Below are 17,654 nucleotides of genomic sequence, written 5' to 3' on the forward strand. Positions count from 1 at the left end.
AGAACCACTGGTGTGTGTTATTGCAACTGAGTCACATTGGGAGCCAATGGTGAATTATGACCCTCATTTGATGACGAATGATCCTATGCAAGGGGGAATATAAGGCCCCGTTAAAAATTTCCTAATGATTTAAGATCTTAAGGTGCGCTAGTTATATTTGAGGATAACGTATTCGATTATTAAAGGAGACCTATGGGATAGGAACATAATACTTTGAAATGAAAATATATGTTTAATGTGTGTTGGAACATAATAAGGAGTTTTGTGAATGGTAACAATTTGTGTGGAACAAGTTCAATACATTAAGTGGAAAGGATGTCTCAATTAGCACAAGACCAGACTTCAAATGAATATAAATCCCTCAATATAAAGATTTAGGTTGTGATATAACTATCAAATTAAAGCCCTCTAAGTCTAGTTTCTAACGCTTCAAACCGTTCCTCATTTAGACATTTCTACAAGAAGTTATGACCGAATTACCGAAGGCTGACAGAGGAGTGAACTGCGGATGCGAAGCATCCGAGGCCGCATCCGAAAGAAGGGCTGGCAATGAAGTGCTGACATAGCATCCGGGGCAGCATCCGAAACCCAGAAATCTAGGCCTATAACTACAATTTTGGGGTTCATTTTTCCCACTTCACTTGGACGAATTTTGGAGCTCTTCTCCACTCTCTCAAGACCACCAATTCCCCTCTTCTTTAAGGTAAGTAATCCCCATTATCTTGGTGTGAAATTCTATTATTTCTACACTAGTATTGATGAAATCTACACATAAATTACTTAGATCTTCAAGAAATTTCTTCAAGAACTCAAATGACGGTTTTGCAAAATTTCTTCCAAAAGGTAATCCTACACCCTTAGACTTACATGTATGGATATATTATGGGAACATGAGTATGGATTAAGTATTAGAACTTATGGTATGGTGTTTGGAAGCCATAAGTTCCCAATTTAAATACATAACCATTGTAGAGATTGAAAAGTGATTATTTGATGGAATTTTGTTGGTTGGGTGTGGATGGATGGTCATGTATGTGATGTTGGAAGTTATGAATTGTTTAATAATGATGGTTGGATAAATTGTTGGAAAATGGTAGTAGTTGGATGAACTAATTCTATGGTTAAGCGATGTAGAGATTCATGCCTACTAGGTGTTTGATAAAATACCTAAATGGCCTAAACTATGGAATTTGTTACTAATTTGTTCGCATTGGATGTTGTTATTGTAGATTGAAGTTTCTTAGTGTAGTGGATCATTGTAGTATCATTAAGGGGCGAATTTTAGGTATCTTGGCTAAAGTACTCTCTTAGAATTGAATTCCATGATATTCCCGTAAGTTTCAAGTATGGTTGTCTCAAGTTCTTTATTCTACGTTCCGAGATGTTCCCAATAAATTTGATTGTCCCGAATAAGCAAAGTATCAAGAATTATGTATTCAAAACGTGTTACAAATATTCCTATCACATTATGTTATCCTTTGGGAATGTGTTCAAGAATGATATGTGTATTAAAATGCTGTCTTTGAGTCATGTTTCAAATGAAGGCTATGATGCCAAATTGTGTGAGAAAATCTAAAATATGCTTAACACTCTTAATTACTAATATGTGTACCTAAAGTCTTGATTGAAAATGTCTTATTGTTGATAATCTACAAAGATGGTTGGAAGTGCAATAAGTGAATTGGGGATATAAAGTGTGGCCAACGTGCCAAGAATGAAAGTTAAACTTGTGGCCAATGGTTCCAATGAAATAAGATAATGTGAGAAAGAATATGAAATGAGCTTTGATTCAATGGTTCCAAAATTGACTTCGAAAATAGAATTGCCTAAAAGCTTATGAACTCAAGTCATGCCCATATGTGGCTGTTTTAACAAATGATATGCTTTATGAGTATTTTCAATGTGTTTTGCGTTCTTACATATTCGTGAGTGGAAATTATGTATTGCCCTTTTTGGGGAAAAGTATTTCAAGAATAAATGGTGTGTTACTTGTTGATTATTTTAACTTGCGCATCAATTACCAATTATTTTACTCCATTTCTCGGAAAGAAATCTATTGTGCTTAAATTGTTCATTTCTAATCAACTTAAAGTTGTGATTTTTGGAATATTATATATGTTGATATTTATGAGGATGATACATGATAGGGAAGAAATAAAAGTGTGGAACATCAAATACAGCCACCGTGCCTTGAATAAAGAATCTTGTGAATGGCCAAAGGAGTCAAGGGAATAATTTTGTTGCTATTGTTTGAAAATACTAGTGGAGATTCATACAATGTGAAAGATAGTGAGGTAAATTCTTTTGTACCTATGTTACCTTTGTGTGCAAAAACAATAATAATATTCTTGGGAGTATCGATAGTCACCAAGGAAGGGTAGGTTGAAATAACCTAACCCCGAAACTACACGTGCCGGTGTAGGAATGGATTGTGATTATTCCCCTTATTTGGGATGATATTGATGTGATACAATTATCTCCTTAATTTTGATGAGATGATTGATAAAAATGGATGATGTCGATCCACACGACATTGTGGTGAGATGGCCTAGCCACTCGGGTCGTGATCAGACACCATGCCGCAAACATGGTGGTGATTGTGCAGAAAATTGTAACTAAAATTGTGATTGTGGTTGATGTCTCTAATGAGATGGCCTAGCCGATCGGGTCGTGATCAGACTCTGCGCTAATAGTACGGTAGTATTGGTATTGTGACCATTGGTATTGTGAACAGTGGTATATCAGTGCTAAAGATCTCCCAACCAAAAATAATATTATCATTATATTTTGATTATCACTTCACAGTGTTATCTTCATAATTAGGGAATTATTATGTTTTAACTTGGCATTTGAATATCATTGGTTGTTGATTGTTGTTTCCATGGTTTTCCCTATCCTACATTGACATTCTAATTTGAAAGAGGACAATTCGCTTTACATACTAGTACTATTCCATATGTACTAACGTCCCTTTTGATGGGGGCGCTGCATCTTTAATGGATGCAGGTGGTTCATCAGCAGGCAACTTTGGTTCTCGTTAGCAGTCACTCTCTATTCAGCAGATTTTGGTAAGCCCTACTCTATTCCTGGCCCGATGTTATTTGAGTTGTATATTGTGTTTTAAGGTATAGCCGTGGCCTTGCTGCCGACATTTTCATATTACTCTTTTGTTGTACTTAGAGGCTCCATAGACAGGTTGTAGGTAGTGTTTGATGTGGGGAACTGAAATAAAAATGTTGGTACTTGGAAAACATGTTTATCATTTTATCTATAAACTTGTAATATTTTGGAAATTATAAATGAAGCTGCTAATGGAAATGAAATGGGAGTTGTTAATGAAAACTTTTTAGTGTTTGATTAATGGAGTGCATCTCCTCTTTATTCATGGATGAGTTTGGGTAGAAGAAAATCTAACATGCTTGCTTGGCTAGGTTCACTCGGTTGAGCGACGGTCGCGCTCCCTTACTTCGGGGCATGACATATTGTATGATATATGTGAATCCTACGAACGGTGTATGAAATGCACAGGTGTATTGTGTAAGTAAATCCTATGAACGGTCTATGAAATGCATAGGTGTTTTCTGTATGAAATCCTATGAACAGTCTATGAAACGCATAGGTGTATTGTGTGTGGAATCCTATGAACGGTCTATGTATAATATGATATGTCAACACTAAGGATGGTCTATGAAATGTATAGGGGTAAGATAAGAGAGGGATATGAATGGTCTAGTAAGACGCATTGTTAACACAGACATTATGTGCCATTTTCATTGGCCTTGTTTGTACATGTTGCTTCAATTACTTTATATTATGTATTTCACGCATAGTTCATATGGCTAAGTTAATCCTAAAAGAAGTTTAAATGATGTAAACATAACGAGACTTGAAAATGTTAATCTATTGGATGTTTCGTAGTTTTTGATATACTTCTTATGCCTCTTATTGAATTACCATGATTTCATATGTTTTTTTGTTTACCTAACATGCGAGTACTATTCCATATGTACTCATGCCCCTTTTGGTGGGGGCACTGCATCTTTTAATGGATGCACGTATACTTCTACAGGATGATATATATCTTAAATCGGGATCTTCTGTGCAGCAGATTATGGTGAGCCCGCTACAATTCCAGTGGGCATTCGAGTCTAGTTTGTTTTATTTACTTAGGTATCTATTGTCATAGAAGCTTCATGTACGTTGTGGGTCATGTACTTAATTTTTGAGTTTCGGCATGTTTAACCATCATGAGAAAATCTATATATGGGCCATTGAGCTCAATGTATTCAATATGAAAGTCGAGATCTAATTATGTTTTGATAAATCATGCATGAGTTAAGATGAGAGGTTTATGTAACGTAGGCTTACTTGACTGGGTTCACTCGGTTGAGTGCCGGTCACGCTCCCTAAGTTCAGGGCATGATAGTGTCGAAGCAGAGACCTTGAAGTCTCTGGAAAGATAACTGCGCGATCACTGTCATCCGAAATGAGTAAATGTACATGGATCTGCACAAAAATGTGCAGAAGTGTAGTATGAGTACACCACAATGGTACCCAGTAAATATTAAGCCTAACCTCAGTAGAATAGTGATGAGTCCAGGTCAAAACACCTACTAGGATAGGAAAATAAAACTGAACAAAGAATAGTATAGTCTAACAATGAAAACGAGGAAATAATGACAATAGAGCAATACAATAAGGTGAGCTAACAACAAAAATTAAGGAAATAAATACAACAAGAAATGAACAAATGATGAGAACAACAAGTAATCAAATACAGACAAACACATGTAAGACAAGAAGGAAGCATCAAGAACTTGTCAATCAAAAGCCTTTTTAACATAGAATGTACAACGAGAATCACAATCGAGGTACCACAACTCGTAACCTCATTTCAAAATAACAATCACAATCTTTCCTTATACAGCACTTTAGCCCCCTTATGTCACCGCGTGGCTTCAAATAATTCCCCTACTAGCAACATGCACCTAAATCCTACCTTATACCGCCACATGCACATAAACCCCTATCCTTATACCGCCACATGCTTATCAATATCACAACACAATAACAACCCGCACCAAAAGTGACCATATGCCAAAACTTGCCAAAATCAATGTTTCCACCACACATAGCCCACGACTCAACCACAATGTGAACAAGAATATCAATAATAAAAAAAGAATAAGAATTACTCTATAAGGGAAGATATCTCATTATTCAATGACTTCAACCTCAATGTGATAATAGCTTTCATAACATCAACTTTAGTAACTCAAAATGAAGGTATTTCCACAAAATGACAATTTCCTATTTAAATGTACAACGTCAACTTATCAATAAAAGGGATGGTGTGGAATAGTATCTCGATCTAAATACATGGAATAACTCGATACAAAAAGATATCATGAAATAACAACTCCAAATAAGAATAACTCGACAATAAAAGAGGTAATACGACAATAAGAGAGATAACAACAAATAAGAATAACTCTCCAAATAAGAGCATGTTTGACAATAAAATATACAGCGTGTGATAATAACATAAAGTAAAGCATGTAATAGCAATTTAACAATGGTTGATATAACATGATATTACTATTTCTAATCAAATGTATGAAAGATCCTAAGAGTCTAAACTGGTAATAATACCACATATAGGCCCATGTACACACTCGTCATCTCGTGTACATGTCTTTCACATAATCCAAATAACATAAATTAACCCAAGTATACGGGGTAGTTCCCCCACATAAAGTTAGGCAAGATACTTACCTCAAACAAGCTAAAGTAGTCCACGAATAAGTCTTTCCCGGGAAAATCCAACTCTAGACGGCTCGAATCTAGCCAAAATAACTTAATACCATAAATACAAGCAATATAAAATAATTTCGGATAATAAAGTTTCAATATTTAAAGAAAATCAAAAATTCAACCCTATGCCCGCACCTCGGAACCCAACCAAACATATAAAATTCGAATACCCATTCCGATACGAGTCCAACTGTATAACAATTATCCAATTCCGACCTCAAATCGACCATCTAACCTCAATATATGGTTTAGGAAAGTTTTTACAAAACCCCCCAATTTCACCATATCAAATCACTAATTAAATGATTAAAATAATGATTGAATCATGAATAATAAACAAATATAAGTCAAAAATACTTACCCCGATCAAATCCTTGAAAATACCCTAAACATAGCCCAACCCCTAGCTCTCTAACTCAAAATGTGGAAAATGAAATAAAACCCTCGATCTTTTCTATTTCTTCCCAGGCATTTTGCACCTGCGGGCTAATAGCCGCTTCTGCGGCACTGCATCTGTGGAAAATAATCGCTGCTATGGAAGAAGGAAATAATGAGATCACTTTATTCATGGATGAGTTTGGGTAGAAGGAAATCTAATAGGCTTGCTCGGTTGAGCACCGATCGTGCTCCCCGAGTTTGGGGCGTGACAAGTACTGAGTATGTAAGGCATGAAAAGAAGTATATAAAAGACGTGATAGAAACATGGAGTATATGGGTAGCTCAGTAATCGTGAAATCTTCATAGTGTCATGTATATGGGTAAAAATGTCATACCATGCATAGGTATATGCGTACATAACATCATCAAGTCTCTGAGGGCATCCCATCATATCATCTCGGTCACAGTTGGCGAAATCATAAATGTATGCCAGCTGATCAGGTGGTTGGTGCGTATATAACACCGTAACCTTTACCCATACCAAATACACATATAATATACGCGTATATAATGCCATATGGTCATGGGTCAATGTACATGTATATATTAATGCAATTCATAATGAATAAGTCAATAAGATCTCTCGGAATGTCATAAAATAAATATTCCTTCGTTTAATATCATGAAATAAAATTTATCAACTTATGTATTTTCTGAGACCCATGAACAGATAATATAATAACCAGACACAGGGGGAATCAAGAACATAGGTGTAACGACCCGGTCGATTATTTTAAGTATTACAATCTCATTTCCCTATTTACTGCACAAATTATACTTTAGAGTTGTTGTGTGAATTGGCGGGGTAATTAGTTCGGGTCCGGTGAGTTTTTGGAATGAATTGGAATACATAGTTCTGAGGTTTAAAGCTTAAGTTAAAATAGTGATCGAGTGTCGACTCAGGTGTAAACGACCTCGGGAATGGAGTTTTGATGATTCCAATAGCTCCGTATGGTGATTTTGGAATTAGGAGCGTGTCAGGAAAATTATTTGGAGGTATGTAATAAATTTAGGCTTGGAATGCCGAAAGTTGAATTTTTGGGAAGTTTGACCGGGGGGTTGACTTTTTGATATCGTGGTTAGAATCTGATTCTGGAAATTGTAATAGGTCCGTAATGCGAAATGTGACTTGTGTGCAAATTTTGAGGTCAATCGGACGTGATTTGTTGTGTTTCGGCACAAGATATAGACTTTGAAGTTTCAAAGTTCAATGATTTCGAATTGAGGTGTGATTCGTCATTTTGATGTTGTTATGTGTGTTTTGAGGCCACAAGTAGGTCTGTGTTAGGTTATTTTGTGGAAATATTAGTATGTTGATATGGAATTAATTCGTATAATTTTTGTGGGCTGAATCAAATTAATGTTGACTAGATTCGAGCCGTTCGGAATTGATACGCGCAGAATGGAACTTCTGGAGAATTGCCTAGCTTGCTCGACATTGGATTTGGTTTGTTCGAGGTAAGTAACTCTTCTAATATTGGAGCTGAGGGTATGAACCCTGAATATATGTATTATGTGAATTGTTGGGAGGTGACGCACATGCTAGGTGACTGGCGTATGGGCGTGCACCGTGTGAACTGTGTAGTTATTTGAACTTGTGTGAAATCATGAAATCTCTACGTACTAGAGTTATCAAAAGGTGATTCATGCTATAACTATGTTTAGACTACATGTCTATCCTATTGGGACCCACCGAGGTCATTTCTGCTATTTAGTTATCTATTTTCATCGCATTACATACTCAGTCATACGCATTCATATGCATATCATATCTCAGTCTCTGTTGTTATTTATTGATACATTATATCATTATTTTTGGGCTATTTTCATGACATTGTGAGCCCATGAGAGAGAGACTGGAGAGATTGATGACTGAGTAAGGCCGAGGGCCTGATTGATTCTGATATTGATATTATGGCATGTGAGTTGTCCGTGCGGTTATTAGCTCTTGGGCTGAAGGAGCCCTTCTGGAGTCTGTACACCCCAAGTGAGCGTGGTTGATATTATTGAGGGATGGATCTTCCCTAGACATGGATCTTGTCCGATGTATATTATACCTGGAGATGGATCTTCTCCACGGGCCGGATTGGCCTTCCTCGGTATTGATTGACTGATGGTCAGTGATGTATATATATTCCGGGATGGATCTTCCGTGGGCCGTATGGGCCATATACAGTACCGAGTGGTTGAGTGTGATGAGCGGAAAGTGTGAGACACTGAGATTGAGTACTCTGAGAGTGTGAGTACATGATTCATCTCTGAGATGCATGGCATTGACATGCACACATGACATACAGGCATAGAGATGTATTTTTCTTCATGCTGTACGGTATCACGTCATTCATGACTTTTTACACACATTGATATGTGGGCATAGAGAGGTATTTCACACTTGCAATCTGGAAAGAAAATGAAACATCTTATTTATTTTGGAAAGGATATTTGGAAAAAATATTATTTTCAAACATATTCATATATTCGGCAACTTTCAACCTAAGGCTAGGTTTGTTACTTACTCAGTACATGGGTCGGTTGTACTGATACTATACTTCTGCACCTTGCATGCAGATGTTGACTGTTGTTGTTGCTGTGTTCGTTGGGAGCTAGATCTAAAGATGTACCTGCGTTCTGGTTGTAGCTGCCTCTTGTTCATGCTAGCCTTAGATTTATAAAAGCTCTGTTTATGTACTATTCAAATAGACTATGTATTTATTTCTTTTCTGCTTTGTAAACTCTATTCTTAGAAGCTAATGATTTGCACTACTAGTTCTTGGGGATTTTATAAGATTAAGACCTTTATTCACTTAAATTGCTTTAATAATTATTATTGGAATTGGATAGTTGGTAATTGGCTTACCTAACGGGTTGGGTTAGGTGCCATCACGACTAGTTGGATTTTGGGTCATGACAAGGTGGTATCAGAGCTCTAGGTTCATAGGTTCTACAAGTCATGAGCAAGTGTCTAGTAGAGTCTTGCGGATCGGTATGATGACATGCACACTTATCTTCGAGAGGCTACAGGGCATTTAGGATATATACTTCCCATATTTCTTTCCTTATCATGCGATATTGATTCATCTTGAGGCATAACTCTTTGAATACCTTCCACGTATTCGTATGCGCATATAAGCGCTCGGTATCAGCTGTGCATCACCGGCTTGTGATTCTATGAATGGTGTTCGAGATTGGTATTATGTCTTTTGGTTATCGGCTAGTCTGGAGGACTTGTGGCCATGGTTAGACCGCAGCTTAAGCTCGGTAGTTTCAGTGGTAACTTGTACATTTAGACTTATATGTCCGGTAATGACCCTACAGTTGAAATTGTGGCTCGATGAGCGGTGGAATGGATTTGTGATGAGTATGATGTAAATGCGGGATGTGTTAAGACGATTTGAATATGACGAGAAGCATTTCCTTGAAATGTAAAGGAAAGGCCATTGGGTGCTTGATTTTGTTTTGATGTGACGTACAATCTCGAGTATGAATGTTTTGAAGGATCTTTAACATTGTTAAATTTTGGGACAGACTAAATTCTCATGTCTTGTTAATAAGTTTGGACTTGTAAAGATTAAGTGATTGCGTAAAAATTGTGACTGCTAAAGGGTATAACAAGATACTAATTTAAGGTTAATGTTACACCGCATATTTTCGTACGTGAAAGTACGCCATAAATAAATTAATGGAAGCTTGGGAATGAGATTATCTTGAGGTTACACGCATTTATGCTATTTATAACGAGCGATAAGTAAGTGTCGTGGAGGATAAAGGGTAAACGAATTGAAGAAAATGAGTTTCGTCAAAGTTTGGCATTTTGGGATAAAATACAGCCCGAGCTAAAATACCCAGTATTTATGGACTAGTACCATACAAGGTACCACATGGCCATGATAGTAAGGTGTATAAGGTGTGTTAAAAGTGAGTAGTATTTTAAATAATTTGAGATAATTCTTAATTATGCCGGTAATTGGTTAATTACCGGGTAACGGGATACTACCTAATTGATTATTGGATAAAGTTTAAAATTCCCCAACAAGGGGATTACGTGGCAGCAAGCCACATCCTAATGAAATGACTCTTAGTCATTTCATTTAGGTGGCATAATGTGTTAGTTACACATTCACTTCATTCCTTATATTTTGTATACAAGCAATACAATCAGAAACATTAAGCCATTCTTCAAGTTTTCAACAAAAAAAACATCTTGCAATCAAATTCCTACAATCAATGTTTGGTCAGTAGTGATACCAATAAAATATGAAAATGATTTACCAATTTGATGAACAATTGAAATATAGCTCCATCCAAGCCCAAGAATCCTGTCCACATTACCACCAAAATTATTGCTTCTTGCACAATCAAAAGCGTGAGCTTTAGCACATTAGCAATATAATTTCTTACAAGTTCCTAAATAGATACAACGTGATTTCTTCAACCAGTAAGATTTCTTAGCACATTAGCAACGTGAAATTTTGCAGTTCTAAAGGAGTACGGTGCAACCTTTTCTAAGAATATCATACAGATTTTTCCCCTACTCCAGGTATGTTAAAGCTAAGCTCTTCCTTCATTTTGCATGATCTCGTAATTACACAAGTTTGATAACGAGTTATAAAGAAAAGAATTCATGTCCCGAAATTTACGTATATTTTCCTAGTTTTGTAAGTTACAATATTCTCCTTATCGTGACTTCATATTCAATTGAGTATTTCCTTTATCCAGTCAAGAGAGCAGAAAGTCTATATATACCGTATTACAGTATTTTCATTACCATCGAGCTATAATCGATGGGCAGGCCCCTATTGGGCAACCTCTGATCAGATGGTAAGTTATATACCGAGCCTATTGTGGCCGAGCGTCTATGAGCGAGCCCAGTTGGTCGATATACAGAGCCATGTATGGCCGAGCGCTTATGAGCGAGCCTACTATGGCAGAGCAGTTATATATATACCGAGCCTTATAAGGCCGGACAGCTACTTTACTTACTATATTGAGAGAGTTGAGTCAGTATCAGCAGGTAAGCATATCTTCAGATTATCATTGACTTTCAGTTGCTTTTAGTTATTATATTATAAGTTCAGTTTCAGCTTTCAGTATAGTGCCTTACATACTCGGTACATTATTTTGTACTGACGTCCCTTTTGCCTGGGGACGCTGCGTTTCATGCCCGCAGGTCTCGATAGACAGGTCGAGAGTCCTCCAAGTAGGCGATTAGCTCAGCAAAATATATTGATGCACTCCATTTGCTCCGGAGTTGCTTGTTTGGTCAGTATGATTTAGATGTATATGGTTTGGTATGGCGGGGCTATGTCCCGACCTTTATGACAATTATGTACTCTTAGAGGCTTGTAGACATATATCGTGTACGTGAAAGATTGTATGGCCTTGTCGGCCTATATTTTGAATTTATAAATTATCATGTTGGTCTATTAGGCCCGTATGTCACGTGTATATGATGAAGTAATAAGAAAGATACATTATGTTGGTACTCGGTTGAGTAAGGTACCAGGTGCCCATCGCGGCCCATCGGTTTGGGTCTTGACAAAAGTGGTATTTGAGCAGTTCTGTCCTAGGGAGTCTACAAGCCATGTCTAGTAGAGTCTTATTTATAGGTGTGTCATGCACCACACTTATAAGCAGGAGGCTAAGGGGCATTTAGGACTGTCACTCTTTCTTCTTACTCTAGATCGTGTGATAGAGCTCAATTGTAAGAACTCAATTTCCTAACTCTATCTTATTCATAATACGACGATGTCTAAATTCAGAAAGACGGTCGGTAAGAGATATAGCTGTGGAAGTTTTGAGTCAGAGGAACTCGATTTTTCATAATGCTTATAATAAGAAAATGTAAGGTCTTCAGTAGATCGTGTGTGCACTAAGATGTAAAAGCCTCTTTATAAGGAGCCTTAAGGAAATAATATCTATCCACCCCTATGGTGGAAGGCAGTGAGAGATTTAGAAGATAGGCACAAGTTTCAACAAATAAAAGAAGCAAGATGAATAAGGGTACGAGGTGCCCGGTTAATGAAGATTGTCAGTATTTGCGATGCAAGCAGAGAAATATAAGCATTTTGAGTTACCTTCAATTGTAACAAAGATATGTACAATTGTCAACACCCGTCTCAGTTATGCTCCATGGAAGCCAACAGATATAGTCAAGAGAAGTACGGGATATCAGGATCTAGTTAAGGTTAAAGTAACCCAAAATGTTGGATGGATTGTTTGCGTTAGTTGATATTTCCGAAGGATATTGCAAATGTGCTAACAAAATCTCCTTGTGAGACACCCAGATGGTACACTCAAAAATAGTAGAACTAGATATGAGTACTATAAAGATAGGCAATGGAAACCTTGAAAGGATAAATGTTACCTTAGTATGGCTCCCATCCCTAGTAAAGAAAGAATGTTAGGCAACCCTAAGAGCTAATAGATGGAGCAAGGGGAGCTAAAAACAAATGAATGTCCTGTTGAAAATTTTCAAAAATAAAGTGATAGACAGAAATGTTAGCAGGAAATGAGAAAAGAGTTATTGAAGCATATGAGTAAGATGTGATGCATGGATGACAACGGTAAATGAAAATATTATAGGATATATAGTCAAGTTAAGTAAAAGACAAGAGGAACCATGCCTTGAGATAACAAAAGAGTATAGGCCATAAAGTCACATCCTCATTTCGAGAAATAAGTTCGTGACTCCAACGTGACTACCAGAAGGGAGGGTTAATCCCTAGAGTAATAGAAATCAGTATGGGCTTGTGAACAAGATAAAATAAACATGAATTAGGGGCTAAGTGATTTAATAATAGTCAACATCATGGGAATTTCAGATTGTGTTCCGGTAATAATAGAATAGACCACAAGAAGAAGATTCATTCTTGAAGACGCTTCCCTAAAGCAAGCAATGTGAGCAAAGTTAAGCATAAGGGACTGTAGGTGTGAGTTACACTAGGTGTTTCCCTCGTGAGTAAGGAAATTTGTTATCCTTGGTGCAGAAGGATTACCGCAAGGCGAGTAAGGGTCATCAATTATGTGAAAGGACGCCAAAGATGGAAAGGTAAAACATCTATAGGTAGGTCCTCGTGGCTTCAGATTTTAGTACTCCCCTAAAGGGGGGAATATGGAGTTACATGGCATTAAGTCAGAATAAAGTAATTCTAGTAACTATGGAATGGTAAAGGAAGAGTGCGATAAAAATAAAAAGGGGATGAGATTGCACGTATTCAAATCTTACAGATGTGCTACGATTCCAGAATATTATGCAAGCACGATGTCAAGGACAGAAAGTAAGGGTTCCTGCCTGAGATGTTATTGATAAATAAGGAGCACGTGCGAGACGTAAGATAAGATAAAGGAAATGACCCAAGAAAGATTACGCGGAATATTGATATGAGAATGGGCCAATGAGTAGTTAGTAGTTGATTTAGAAAGAGCCTAGTTATGGCTAAACAGGGGGTTACAGATGAGGTAGCAGACCGTGCAAGATAAACATAGTAAAACCCAATACGGGGAATTCAGTCTCGCAGATATGACCTCGGAACCCTTGAGAAATATTCAGATAGAAGTTGGGGTAGGTGACGTATAAGTGTTACGGAAATAAAAGAGGATGCCACTGGAAATAGTCAAAATTTAAGTTTAGATGCAACCTTACAATCACACGAGCGTAAACTACGGATAATTATTGGAGAGAAAGGACATTAAGTATTCGGTGTAATTAGCTCGTAGCTTGACAAGAGCCAGAGAATCCTCCCTAAATACTACAATGAATGACTGGCTTCGAAATTAAGGAAGGAAGATTTAACCTAAGTTGGGTGACCTAAGGAGGAAATGGTCTTATAACAACAGTCTCACAATAACATTGTATGCACTCCATAAGAAAATAGCACCTACTGTGGCTAATGAACGGGAAGTAAAATTAGAAGTGATATTCAAGATCATATGAGTTGTATGGAATTCCAATATGCATGGGCATGAAGATAAGCTAAGTATACACGCAACAAGGGGACAAAAAGGCCAGGAAAGGTAATAGCTTACGCTTAAAGAAACCTGAGAATGAACAAAAGGAATTATTTGATCAATGATCCATAGTTAGTTATGTTATGAACACACTTACGATTTTAGAGTATTATCCATGCAGCATATATATAGGCATTAATACAGCCGTGGAAGACTCCGATATAGGTTAAAAGAAAGAATTGAGCTCAGGTTATAGACAAAGGTTTGAATTGTTAAAAGATTGCATCATGGATATTCCAGAGCGTCCATGAAAGGCTAAAGTAATAACTAATGCCATGAGCCACAGATCAAGAGATAGCTTAAGCCTACATAAAGGCTGGTCAGAAGGAGGAGGAAACTATAGAGTTACATCAACGAAGTAAATCATAAATCTAATTATTGGACCCAGAATATGATAGACCTCGTGATTGAGAACATCACAGAATTACTCTTAATATCAGAGGTACCAGAGGGATAGTACAACAACCATATTCAATAAACGGCCCTACGATAAGGCCGATTAGAAAAATACCAGCCTCATAAGAAGTCAGTACGAAACTCCCACCAGATTGTGTATGCACCAGAGGTGCAAGTATTATAATAGAGTTTCAAGTTATGGACATGAATTATACCTATGTGGAATGGAGGTCATGAAAGAAATAGAAGATATGATGCAACATTTAAAGGTAAGTAAGGTAAAGGTGAACAACATACAAGATACTTAAAGGCAGAAGATCGTGAATAGTCCATGCTTCGGATAGAAGGCTAGAAGCACTAGGATTCAATATATAAGAACGATAGCAGCGTCGTCAGTGGCGTACCTTTTAGCCTATGGTTTCTAAGTACCGAGAGATCTAGTCAAGTACAAAACTCCCACCGGATTGTGTATGCACTAGAGGTGCAAGTATTATAATAGAGCTTCAAGTTATGGACGTGAATTATACCTATGTGGAAGGGAGGTCATGAAAGAAATAGAAGATACGATGCAAGATTTTAAGGTAAGTAAGGTAAAGGTGAACAACGTACAAGATACTCAAAGGCAGAAGATCGTGAATAGTCCATGCTTTGGATAGAAGGCTAGAAGCACTTGGATTCAATATCTAAGAATGATAGCAGCGTTGTCAGCGGCATACCTTTTATCCTATGGTTTCTAAGTACCGAGAGATCTTGTCAAGAGAGTAAAGAAGAGTTAGAGGCGATGTGATATCTCCCTTAATATTTTATAATAACATAAGGGAATCAATGGTCCAAGCAAGTTGAAGGAAGGTTGTGAATAGCCTAAATAGATATGTAGAGGTCACAAGCTAAAGTATAGTAAAGCAACAAGGTTTTATGACAGGAGTAAGGATGAGAAAGGGCGAATAAGAAACTGACGAGAATGGGTCAGTTCTAGGGATTAAGCCCATGAAGACATGAGATCCGATGGGTTCTCTAAGTTATAGAAGGCTTAGTATAGCCGAATGAACTCAAAGGAGTCTAAGACTAGTAGCATTTAGAAGAGATGGAATGCTGCCCTGGTATTGAAATGAAGGTGTAATTGTGACAGATAAAAGATAAAGGTTGGGCTTTTGACTGAATAATGATTTGAAGAAAGAAAAATAAATGGGAGGAGGAGAGAAGATTTTGCGAATGGCACGAGATCAGAATGCCCCCATAAGGCGAATCACATTGAGATACTATGAAATACAATTACGGAAATCACTTCAAATATTCCTCGATGCAACGTAAGCCCTAGTGGCAAGGTTTTACGTAAGAAGTTTCAAGTTATCAGTGGTATATTGTAGATCAATATTGAGGTGGATCAACAATGGATAGACAAAAGTCACAAAGTACAAGATGAGATTAGACCGTCGTTCTTAAGATGAACAATAATGAGGAAGCATTAAAGGACTTAGATTTATACATATGAGATAAGCAACGAGAATAACCTGGAGTTTTGTAGTAGGCCTCAGTAACGATAAATTGAAATAAGTGTTATGGTATATTATCACCTACCTAGATGCAGTAAAGTCACACGGATGGATAACCGGGGCTATGAAACAAGATATAGCAATAGTCGTAAGTTCGACAAAGTACCGAGGGAAGGACTTCAGTATACCTATAAATGCGTAGAGGGACATCTTTAGTTATATATATGTTCATAAAGTGAGGCCTAGAGATTGGCTAAATGCCGAAGGAAAGAGTCGCATAGGCGCATTTACAAGGTCAGAGTTGTACAAGCTGTATGATAGAAGGTAGCAACAGTTACGAGATTAGAAGGATTCCGACTACAAGTCATGGTGTGAGAAAGAGGCTTAAAAGGGGGGAATGCCTTGGCCTTCAGATTTATTCAAAGAACAGTTGTCTAAATGGAAAGGAAAAAAAAAGGTATTCCCAAGAGCTATGGGTTATGAGAATGATAAGTGCATCAGTCAACATTCTAGGACGAATGTTCCAAGGGGGGGGGGGACTGATGTTACACCCCATATTTTCGTACGTGAAAGTACGCCATAAATAAATTAATGGAAGCTCGGGAATGAGATTATCTTGAGGTTACAGGCATTTATGTTATTTATAACGAGCGATAAGTAAGTGTCGTGGAGGATAAAGGGTAAACGAATCGAAGAAAATAAATTTCGTCAAAGTTTGGCATTTTGGGATAAAATACGACCCTAGCTAAAATACCCGATATTTATGGACTAGTACCATACAAGGTACCACATGGCCATGATAGTAAGGTGTATAAGGTGTGTTAAAAGTGAGTAGTATTTTAACTAATATGAGAAAATTTTTAATTAAGCGGGTAACGGGATACTACCTAATTAATTATTGGATAAAGTTTAAAGTTCCCCAACAAGGGGAATACGTGGCAGCAAGCCACATCCTAAAGAAATGACTCTTAGTCATTTCTTATTAGGTTGCATAATGTGTTAGTTACACATTCACTTCATTCCCTATATTTTGTATACAAGCAATACATTCAGAAACGTTAAGCCATTCTTCAAGTTTTTAACAAAAAAACTTCTTGCAATCAAATTCAAACAATCAATGTTTGGTCAGTAGTGATACCAATACAATATGAAAATGATTTACCAATTTGATAAACAATTGAAATATAGCTCCATCCAAGCCCAAGAATCCCGTCTACATTACCACCAATATTATTGCTTCTTGCACAATAATAAATGCGAGCTTTAGCACATTAGCAATATCATTTCTTACAAGTTCCTACAAAGATACAACATGATTTCTTCAACCAAGAAAATTTCTTAGCACATTAGCATTGTGAAATTTTGCAGTTCTAAAGTAGTACGGTGCAACCTTTATCAAGAATATTATATGGATTTTTTTCCCTACTCCAGGTATGTTAAGGCTAAGCTCTTCCTTCAGTTTGCATAATCTCGTAATTACAAAAGTTTGATAACAAGGTATAAAGA

The sequence above is a fragment of the Nicotiana tomentosiformis genome, unplaced genomic scaffold (assembly GCF_000390325.3).
Source record: "Nicotiana tomentosiformis unplaced genomic scaffold, ASM39032v3 Un00003, whole genome shotgun sequence".
Lineage (NCBI taxonomy): Eukaryota > Viridiplantae > Streptophyta > Magnoliopsida > Solanales > Solanaceae > Nicotiana > Nicotiana tomentosiformis.